General features: G+C 44.9%; 1 non-coding gene and 1 pseudogene across 1 annotated transcript; both read left to right on the top strand.

Annotated features, from left to right (window-relative positions):
- The first annotated feature begins 772 nt into the window (after positions 1–772).
- Positions 773–944, top strand: LOC122540496 (annotated as a pseudogene).
- A 3,236-nt stretch (positions 945–4,180) lies between these two features.
- LOC122540500 lies at positions 4,181–4,341 on the top strand. Its single transcript, XR_006309329.1, has one exon. It is a non-coding gene; the product is annotated as a U1 spliceosomal RNA (small nuclear RNA).
- The last annotated feature ends 5,403 nt before the right edge of the window (positions 4,342–9,744 follow it).

The following is a 9,744-nucleotide window of genomic DNA, read 5'->3' on the forward strand; positions in this document are numbered from 1 at the left end:
AAACTGTCTCACTGAACATGCCCTTATGCTCAAGTCTGCCTTTCATTAAAATGAGCAAAGACATCCCATAACTCATAATTTCAATGTTTCAAAACATAATTGTGAAAAATTGCCTCCAGAAGCACAATTTAATTCTCATTTAATGAACAGAAACAGAAAAGCTTCACTGACTAGCATTACTTAACATTATTATTATTTTCTTCTCAACCTACTCTGTGACATTGTATTCAGGGTTACAGTTAAATCCATAGGCTTACTTGAGCAAGAATGGTAAGCCAACTCATGTTGAACTACAGTTCCATATCCCTGGTTTTAGCAGCTTGAGGTAAGACTCCACTCTGAGCAGATCCCCTGTGAGTGGCAGTAACTTTCTCATGGGAAATTAAAGGAGCAGTTGTCGCATTTTAATCAAGAAAGGAGGAATTTGCCGTTTATATATAGTGCCCCTTGTCACCTCAGGACATCTCCAAAGTGATTTGCAACTAATGAAGTGCTTTGGAAAGTGTAGTCCCTGTTATAATGTGGGGAATGCAGCAGTCAAGGACGATATGCAGCAAGATCCCACAATCTGGTGATGCTCAGGTGATCCGTTTTAGTGATACTGGTTGAGGAATAAATATTATCAAAAAGGTCAGAGACAACCCCTCCATCCTTCTTTGAAACAGAGTGAAGTTGTCTTTTAGGAAGACAGACAGGCCCTCAGCCAATGGGAGTTTAAGCCCAGATTATATTATGCCAGCCACTATGCACTTCCCCTTTAAGAGGTGCAAGCTGTTTTTATGAAAGGAGAAAAGGTTAGCACTTCCCTTGATAAGGATGGAAGGGGTCCTAGTGGCCTTACACAACACATACAAATGGTTAAGGCAGAATGGCCTACTCCTGCACCTATTGTCTATTGTCTAAGGCATTGCCATCTACTTAGTGGCATCTAACCATGTTTTTAAGTCGTGATAGTCATGTGCATTAATCAGGGCCTTCTGATGCATACTGACTGCAAGCAGCAATCAGTTACAGCAGCTTGAGTCAAACATGTTGCCCACCTACGGAGAATAGTCACAGATTGGTCAGGTACTTGTGCCATTGTTTCAGATTTCCAACATCCAAAGTGTAATGTTTGTCATTTTATTTTCCAGAGGTCAGTTAATTTGTCCCAAGTCTCCTGTAAGTGCCACTTACAAAACTTTCATTCAAAAATGAGAGCACTAACCACTTCTGCTCAGTCAGACCATCACACCATAAGATATCAGAGCGGAAATTAGGCCATTCGGCCCATCAAATCTGTTCCGCCATTCGATCATGTCTGATTGATTTTTTAACCCCATTTTCCCATTTTCCCCATAACCTTTGATCCCCTTGGCAATCAAGAACTTATCTATCTCTGTTTGAAATGTACTCAATAACCTGACTTCCACAGCCTTCTGGGACAATGAATTCGACAGAGTCACCACTCTCTGGCTGAAGAGGTTTCTCCTTATCTCCGATCTAAAAGGTCTTCCCTTTACTCTAAGGCTGTGCCCTTGGTCCTCGTCTCTCCTGCTAATGAAAACATCTTCTCAATGTCCACTCTGTCCAGGGCTTTCAGCATTCTGTAAGCTTCAATTAGATCCCCTTCTTCCTTCTGAACTCCATATAGTATAGACCCAGAGTCCTGAAATGTTCCTCGTATATTAAGTCTTTCATTCCTGAGATCACTCCTCTGGACCTGCTCCAGGACCAGTACCTCCTTCCTGAGGTATGGGACCCAAAATTGCTCTCAATACTCTAAATGTGGTCTGACCGGGGCCTTAAAAAGCCTCAGAAGTGCATCCCTGCTTTTATATTCTAATCCTCTCGAGATGAATGAAAATATTGTATTTGCCTTTCAAATTACAGACTCAACCTGCAAGTTTACCTCAAGAGAAACCTGGACTAGGACTCCAAAGTCCCTTTGCACTTCAGATTTCTGAATGTTCTCCCCATTTAATCCATTGGCATCAAGGATGACTTACTCCCATTTGATTTTGATCAGACCCGAGATGGCTGATCTGCAGACTCTGTCACGTGTGGAGCTGTTTGAAACGTGGCTTGGTGGGTTAACTGGAGGTTTGGATGTTTCTCCATTGTCTTGACTTCACCTCTATGGGTTCCCAATGAGGAGCCTCTCTTTTCAATGAGTAATGAACGTGTCTTTCATTTTACTGTGTTTGTAATTGTGGATTGAAATGAGAAAACTGTTTTAAAACACAAGGATTGCTGATGGCTGCATGTTTTTGAAAGAAAGTAACCTGAGACTCAATGTAAGTACTGTTCACACAGCTGTAGGTTTAAGCACTCGTAAGAGAGTGTCCAAATGTTTCAGAGCCAGGGGTGTGTACAAATGGAGATTTCATTGGCAATAGGTGGCTGGTTGGTTCTGTGGCCTAATGGTCAGTAATTGATGTCAAAGGCCCCCTGCCTGCCAACAGGCATGTGATTGGTTCTCAGGGAGTTGAACACTTTCTGTGTTGTGAACAAGACTGAGAGATATTATCAGATCTCCATCAGCTCAGGAGCTAGCTCTGTTCTTTGCAGTTAATGTACTTCTAGCCTGAAGAAAATCAGTTTATTTTTACTTCAGCAGTCACTGTGAGCTGGGTCTTTTCACTACTAAGTCAGAGGTTGTTATAAATGTGCCCTGTGTCACTGCCAAATGGTGAAAACCTTTAGAGAAAAAAGTAGTTTTCTGATCAACAAATCCTGTGAACAGGAACTGCTGACCTGTCTTCCAGTCTCTCCTTCTAACCAAAACATCTAATGTTTGAATATTTCTGTCATTGTGTGAGGTTTGGGGGGAGGGGAGCTTATGAGGCTTTAGGGTTTTAAGCAGTGGAGATGTAAACACTTTCTCAGCAACCTGTTCAAAGATATTATTAATGACCTCTGGCCTTAAACCCTGACCTCCTGGTTCAGAGATAGGGAAGCTATCACTATGACAAGGAACCCTTACTACTGGGGATATGTGCTGATGTTTCATAATTGTTTACCTGCAGCTAGTGTCTATGTATTTGTAATCCATAGTAATTCTGGTTAAGTACAGAAGCCTGATCCATCCTTTCTGTCAGTCTGGGTCGAAAAGACAGATGATTCTACATTTTTTTCAACTTCTGTGACCGCTCAAGGAAGAGCTTGGTTTTCAGTGTGTCATCCCAGCGAGACATATTGAGCCTCTTCCTGAAAGACTTACCCCACCTTTGCTGATATTTAACCCCTACTGTGATTGATTTCTCGATAAGATAGTTTTGTTTTCAGGAGTGTTATGTCAGGGGTGAATGGCATGTTTGGCACCTCAATACGGGGCAGGTTGGCTTGGGAGAAGACATTGCTGGTGGATAATAGTCCTTGCCATTGGATTTGGAAGGTCTTGTGAAGATGCTATTTTTAGTATTTCTAATGGCCTGATTAGATTGTTCAATTCCCTCAACCATCGCAACTGAGTGTCAAAAGTTTGAGATACTACATTGTAATTGGTTACATGGGTGCTGTCAATCAGCCAACTGAGTGTTAAGACTGAACTTAGTTCCTGACATGCTTCTCCAAACTGGTCTTGCAAACAATCAAGATGCCAAAATGAAAGGCATTGTAAAGAATGCTGAAGAAGTTTAAGTGTTTTTTAAACAGTGTTTGATCGCTGCCAGATCTTTTTTGTTGATTATTTATCAGCAAGAGTGATTCACTTTCCTCGATGTCTCTTAGCTGGAAATTCCTCCAGGTTATTTAATTGCATTCTGAATTAATCTCTAACCCTCTTCACTGTTTGCTTTCTTGCTCCGTTTTTTCTCTGCAATTGCTTTCTTTCAATGTTCACAGGGTATGAATCTTTCAACCCCCTCGCCCCTCCCCTCACTCACACACACAAACACGCATGCACACACACACACAAACACACACACACACACACACACACACATATATATATACACACACACACATTAACTGGGAAGTTTATACATGACAGGGCACCCTATCCTGTAAGGATTGCAACACTGTTCGTATAATTGGCTCACATTTATCTGTTCATTTGGCAAGAAAGGAATCAATTTTACCATGCCTTTTATGGGTTTATGAAAGTCCAAAGTGGTTTGCAGACAAAACTCTAAAATTAGAAAGATACGGTGAAGATTGGTCTGGCCCATGCACAAGGATGATGTGTGTACTTGTGAAAATACCTTCCTGTTGGGGCAAAGCCATAATCGGGGTGCTGGGTCTCCTAGAATGAGGCTAGTCTTTTGAAAGTTGGGTATGCTAACACCTGCAATGTCCCCACATGTGGGATACTCCACTACAAAATCTGTGCTAGTGGGGACTGTGTCTGTCCTCTCCCTTCGTTTTGACATTAAAAGAAGAGGTTTTGCAATATGATAACAGTGGGATAAACTGTTTTCACGATGTTGACTGACAGATAAATAATGGCTAGCAGTATACATCTACTCATTTTTTCCAAAATAATGGCCTTAGATTTTTTTCAGTGACCTGGAAGCACAGTTTAAAGTCTCATCTGAAAGACTGGATCCCTGATAATGCAGCACTGCCTCTGTACTTTATGTAGTTAAGGAACACTTGAAACAATCTTTTGGAATGAACTAATCTGTGCAGAGAGTGATCAGTGCATGGCATGGACTCTTACAGATGGAGAGCCAGCAAACTCAAGAGTTGGCTAGTTCTTTGTTGTACATTCACATTTGTCTCTATATAAGTGCTTTGAAGATAGGGCTGTTTCAGCAGCTATTGAAATTTTGAAGACCCTTTGTTAAAATGCTCCACAATCTATTACTTGGAAAGTTTCTTTTTATCATTCAGGAGAAAAAAATCGTTGTAATCTGACAGATATAATTTATTCCCAAACTTCTTCAGTGGACAGTTGCTGACGTGAATCAATGATGCAACTATATCCACAGAGCAATAAATGAAACGATTGACCTGTTCATTTATCTTGCAAATGTTAGCCTCACCTTGCATTGTAAACTCTACACTTTCCTTCAGAGGTATTCAATGTCCATATGTGAGATGGGCAGAGAGGAGTTCAGTTGAAAATCTCATCCAAAGACTGGGACTTGTGGATCTTGAGCACCCAACGTCCTTCCTCAAGAACAGGACTGTTTCTAATTGAGAAATGCGTTCTGGAAGAATGACTGGGAATCTCATAGAGCCATATAAAATCCTGCCGTGACTGGACAGGCTCAAGGCGGGAAGAATGTTCCTGATGTTGACAAAGTCCAGAACTGGTGGTCACAGTCTTTGAACAAGGGGTAAGCCATTCGGGACTGAAATGATGAATTTCTTCACTCCGAGGGTTGTGAACCTGTGGAATTCTCTACCACAGAAAGCTGCTGGGGCCAGTTTGTAAGATATATTCAAAATGGAGCTGGATGTAGCTTTGTGGCTAAAAAGATCATGGGGCATGGGAGAGAAACCGGGAGTAGGATACTGAGATTACATGGTCCTATTGAATGGTGGCACAGACTCAAAGGGCCGAATGGCTTACTCCTGTAATCTTAATTGGAAATCTAGCAGCTTAAGTTTGTGTGGTTTTGTGAATTTTGCTCTGCTTCATCTGTTCTGCATTGACTTAACTAACAGTGAAAAACCAAGCCATGCTGACTATCTCTAATCAAACTATGATTTCCCAAGTAATTGTAAATCCTATCTCTCAGATTCCTCTCCCACACTTTGTCCAACACAGACGTAAGACTGATTGGTTTGTAATTCCCAGGGTTATCCCTATTCCCTTTCTTGAACAAGGGAATAACATTTGCCAGCCTCCAATCATCTGGCACTACTCCAGTGGACAGTGAGGGCACAAAGATCATTTCCAAAGGTGCAGCAATCTCTTCCCTCGCTGCCTGTTAAAAACCTTGGATATATCCCGTCTGGCCCAGGGGACTTATCTATCCTCATGTTTTTAAAAAAAATTTCAACATGTCCTCCTTTTTAAAATCAACCTGTTCGAACATATCAGTTTGTTTCACGCTGTCCTCAGAAATGTCAATGTTCCTCTCAGTTGTGAATACTGAAGCAAAGTATTCATTAAGGCCTTTCCATACCACCTCCAAGGTGCAAGTTCTCTCCACTATCCAAGATTGGCCCTGCCCTCACTCTGGCCATCCTCTTGTTCCTCACACAAGTGTGGAATATCTTGGGGTTTTCCTTAATCCTACCTGTTATGGCCTAGGCCAGACCACTCAAAGCATTCTTAAGCAGGCAGCCCAGACCCTAACTTTGCAATTTGTTTTGTTAAGTATACAGTGAAAATTACCCGGATTAAGTTAGCAATGTTGACTACCAGGTTTAAAACAGACAAAACGTTTATTCACAAAATTACATAATGAAACACGAAAAACACAATAAAGAACCCCAACAGAATTCAGTTTATCCAAATTCGACTGAAGTGTGCTGTTCCGAATATACACAACAGTCCCAATAAGCAAACCTCCTTTAAAACAGTGAATTAAACAAAGGGTCAGATGCTTACAGTTTGAAGTTAGAAGGAAAGAAGAGAGAGTTTCCACACAGATCACTGTTGAACTCCCAACCAGTTCTGGACTGAACTAAACTGCTCAGCTGGAGAGCTGTTCAGAGCCTAGCGTGGTTTACCACCCTTTTGAAAGAATTCTAGGACAGAGTCTCCTTGAGCCAAGGAACAGCTTTTAGAAAATAAAGGACTAGCTTTGTGACATACACGTTAAAACTTTTTCATGCCCCCTTCTTCAGTTCCTCCCTGGCTACCTTGTAACCCGATAGAACCTGTCTGATAATTGCCTCCTCAACCTTACGTAAGCTTCCTTCTTCCTTTTGACTAGATGCTCCACATCGCTTGTCACACAAGGGTCTTTCAACCTACCATCCCTTCCTTGTCTGGGTGCGACAAATCTTTCCAATAAAATGACTGCTCCTTTCCTGTTTCCGACTTCCACCAATACTGACTCTGTTGACAAACCCTCCTTGACGACCTCCATTTCTGCAGCTGTGATACTATCCCTGATAGGCCATGCCACTCCTCTTCCTGTTTTACCTTGCCCCACCCCCCATATCTTCTGAAACATCTAAACCTGGGAACATTCATCAACCATACCTGCCCCTGTGATACCCAAGACTCCGTAATGGGACAAAATCATAGTTCCAAGTACTGGTCCATGCCCTCAGTTTGTCACCCTCATTCCTGATAATTGTTGCATTAAAATAGACATACTTCAACCCATCACACTGACTGCACTGTTGGCCTATCAAGTGCCTATCTCTGCATGTTGTATCTGGCTGTTCACTACCTACTCTATCATCTGATCTGTAGCTCGGATTCCCACCCCCCCCGCCGATCTAGTTTAAACCTTCCCAAAGAGCTCTAGTAAACCTCCCGCCCAGGATATTGGTGCCCCTCCAGTTCAGGTGCAACCCATTTTTCTTGTACAGGTCTCACCTTCCCCAGAAGGTATCCCAATGATCCATATATCTGAAGCCCTCCCTTCTACACCAGTTATGCAGCCACATGTTCAGCTGCACACCCACTCTATTTCTAGCCTCACTAACCTGTGGCATCGGTAGCAATCCTGAGATCTTCTACTCGTCCTGCCTTTTAGGTTCCAACCTAACGCCCTATGTTCTCATTTCAGGTCCTCCTCCCTTTCCCTACCCATGTCATTGGTAGAGAGAGAGAGGATATAAAACCGTAGATTTCAAGATGAGGAACAAGAGTAGAAAAAAATAACAAGGGTAAAAAGAGGGAGAATGAAGCACCATGAACATATTAGCTTTTTCCATCCAAGTAAGAAAAGGAATTTGATGTTGGGTGATTGACAAGAATTCCATAATCAGATAATGATGGACGGGCACTATATGCAGGGTACCTCTTAGGTTCAATGACACTGTTTTTAAAAAAAGTTCTTAATGGGATGGATGTATGGCAATTATTTCCAAATCTTTACTGCCCAAGCAAACCTTGTTGGTGAGACAACTTCTTGCAGTGCATGTGGGGTAGGGAGGCACAGGGTGCTGCTGGGGAGAGAGTACTGATATGATGTAGGGAGGCACAGGGTGCTGTTCCGGAGGGAGAACTGATGTGATGTAGGGAGGCACAGGGTGCTGTTCGGGAGAGAGTACTGATGTGATGTAGGGAGGCACAGGGTGCTGTTCGGGAGGGAGTACTGATATGATGTAGGGAGGTACAGGGTGCTGTTCGGGAGGGAGTACTCATGTGATGTAGGGAGGCACAGGGTGCTGTTCGGGAGTGAGTACTGATGTGATGTAGGGAGGTACAGGGTGCTGTTCGGGAGGGAGTACTGATGTGGTGTAGGGAGGCACAGTGTGCTGTTCAGGAGGGAGTACTGATGTGGGGTTGGGAAGCACAGGGTGCAGAATGGGAGGGAGTTCTGATATGGGGTAGAGAGGCACAGCGTGCTGTTCGGGAGGGAGTACTGATGTGGGGTAGGGAGGCACAGGGTGCTGCTCGGGAGGGAGTACTGATGTGGTGTAGGGAGGCACAGGGTGCTATTCAGGAGGGAGTACTGATGTGGTGCAGGGAGGCACAGGGAGCTGTTCAGGAGGGAGTACTGATGTGGGGTAGGGAGGCACAGGGTGCTATTTGAGAGGGAGTACTGATGTGCTGTAGGGAGGCACAGGATGCTGTTCGGGAGGGTGTACTGATGTGGGGTCGGGAGGCACAGGGTGCTGTTTGAGAGAGAGTACTGATATGGGGTAGGGAGGCACAGGGTGCTGTTCAGGAGGGAGTACTGATGTGGGGTAGGGAGGCACAGGGTGCTGTTCGGGAGGGAATACTGATGTGGTGTAGGGAGACACAGGGTGCTTTTCGGGAGGGAGTCCTGATGGGGGATAGGGAGGCACAGGGTGCTGTTCTGGAGGGAGTACTGATGTGGCGCAGGGAGGCACAGGGTTCTGTTCTGGAGGGAGTACTGATGTGGCGTAGGGAGGCACAGGGTGCTGTTCCGGAGGGAGTACTGATGTGGTGTAGGGAGGCACAGGGTGCTGTTCGGGATGGAGTACTGATTTGGGTTAGGAGGGCAAAGGGTACTGTTCGGGAGAGCGTACTGAAATGGGGTAGGTTGGCACAGGGTGCTGTCTGGGAGAGTGTACCGATGTGGTGTAACAGGGCTCAGGATGCTGTTCCGGAGGGAGTACTGATGTGGCCTCGGGAGGCACAGGGTGCTGTCTGGGAGGGAGTACTGATGTGGGGTAGGGAGGCACAGGGTGCTGTTCGGAAGGAGTACTGATGTGGTGCTGGGAGGCACAGGGTGCAGTTCGGGAAGGAGTTCTGATGTGAGGTAGGGAGGCACAGGATGCTGTTCGGGAGGGAGTACTGATGTGGGGTGGGGAGGCACAGGGTACTGTTCGGGAAGGAGTACTGATGTGGTTTAGGGGACACAGGGTGCTGTTTGGGAGGGTGTACTGATGTGGTGTAGGGAGGCACAGGGTACTGTTCGGGAAGGAGTACTGATGTGGTTTAGGGGGCACCGGGTGCTGTTCGGGAGGGAGTACTGATGTGGGGTAGGGAGGCACAGGGTACTGTTCGGGAAGGAGTACTGATGTGGTTTAGGGGGCACCGGGTGCTGTTCGGGAGGGAGTACTGATGTGGTGTAGGGAGGCACAGGGTACTGTTCGGGAAGGAGTACTGATGTGGTTTAGGGGGCACAGGGTGCTGTTTGGGAGGGAGTACTGATGTGGTGTAGGGAGGCACAGGGTACTGTTCGGGAAGGAGTACTGATGTGGTTTAGGGGGCAC

Source organism: Chiloscyllium plagiosum, chromosome 34, assembly GCF_004010195.1.
Source record: "Chiloscyllium plagiosum isolate BGI_BamShark_2017 chromosome 34, ASM401019v2, whole genome shotgun sequence".
Taxonomy (NCBI): Eukaryota; Metazoa; Chordata; class Chondrichthyes; order Orectolobiformes; family Hemiscylliidae; genus Chiloscyllium; species Chiloscyllium plagiosum.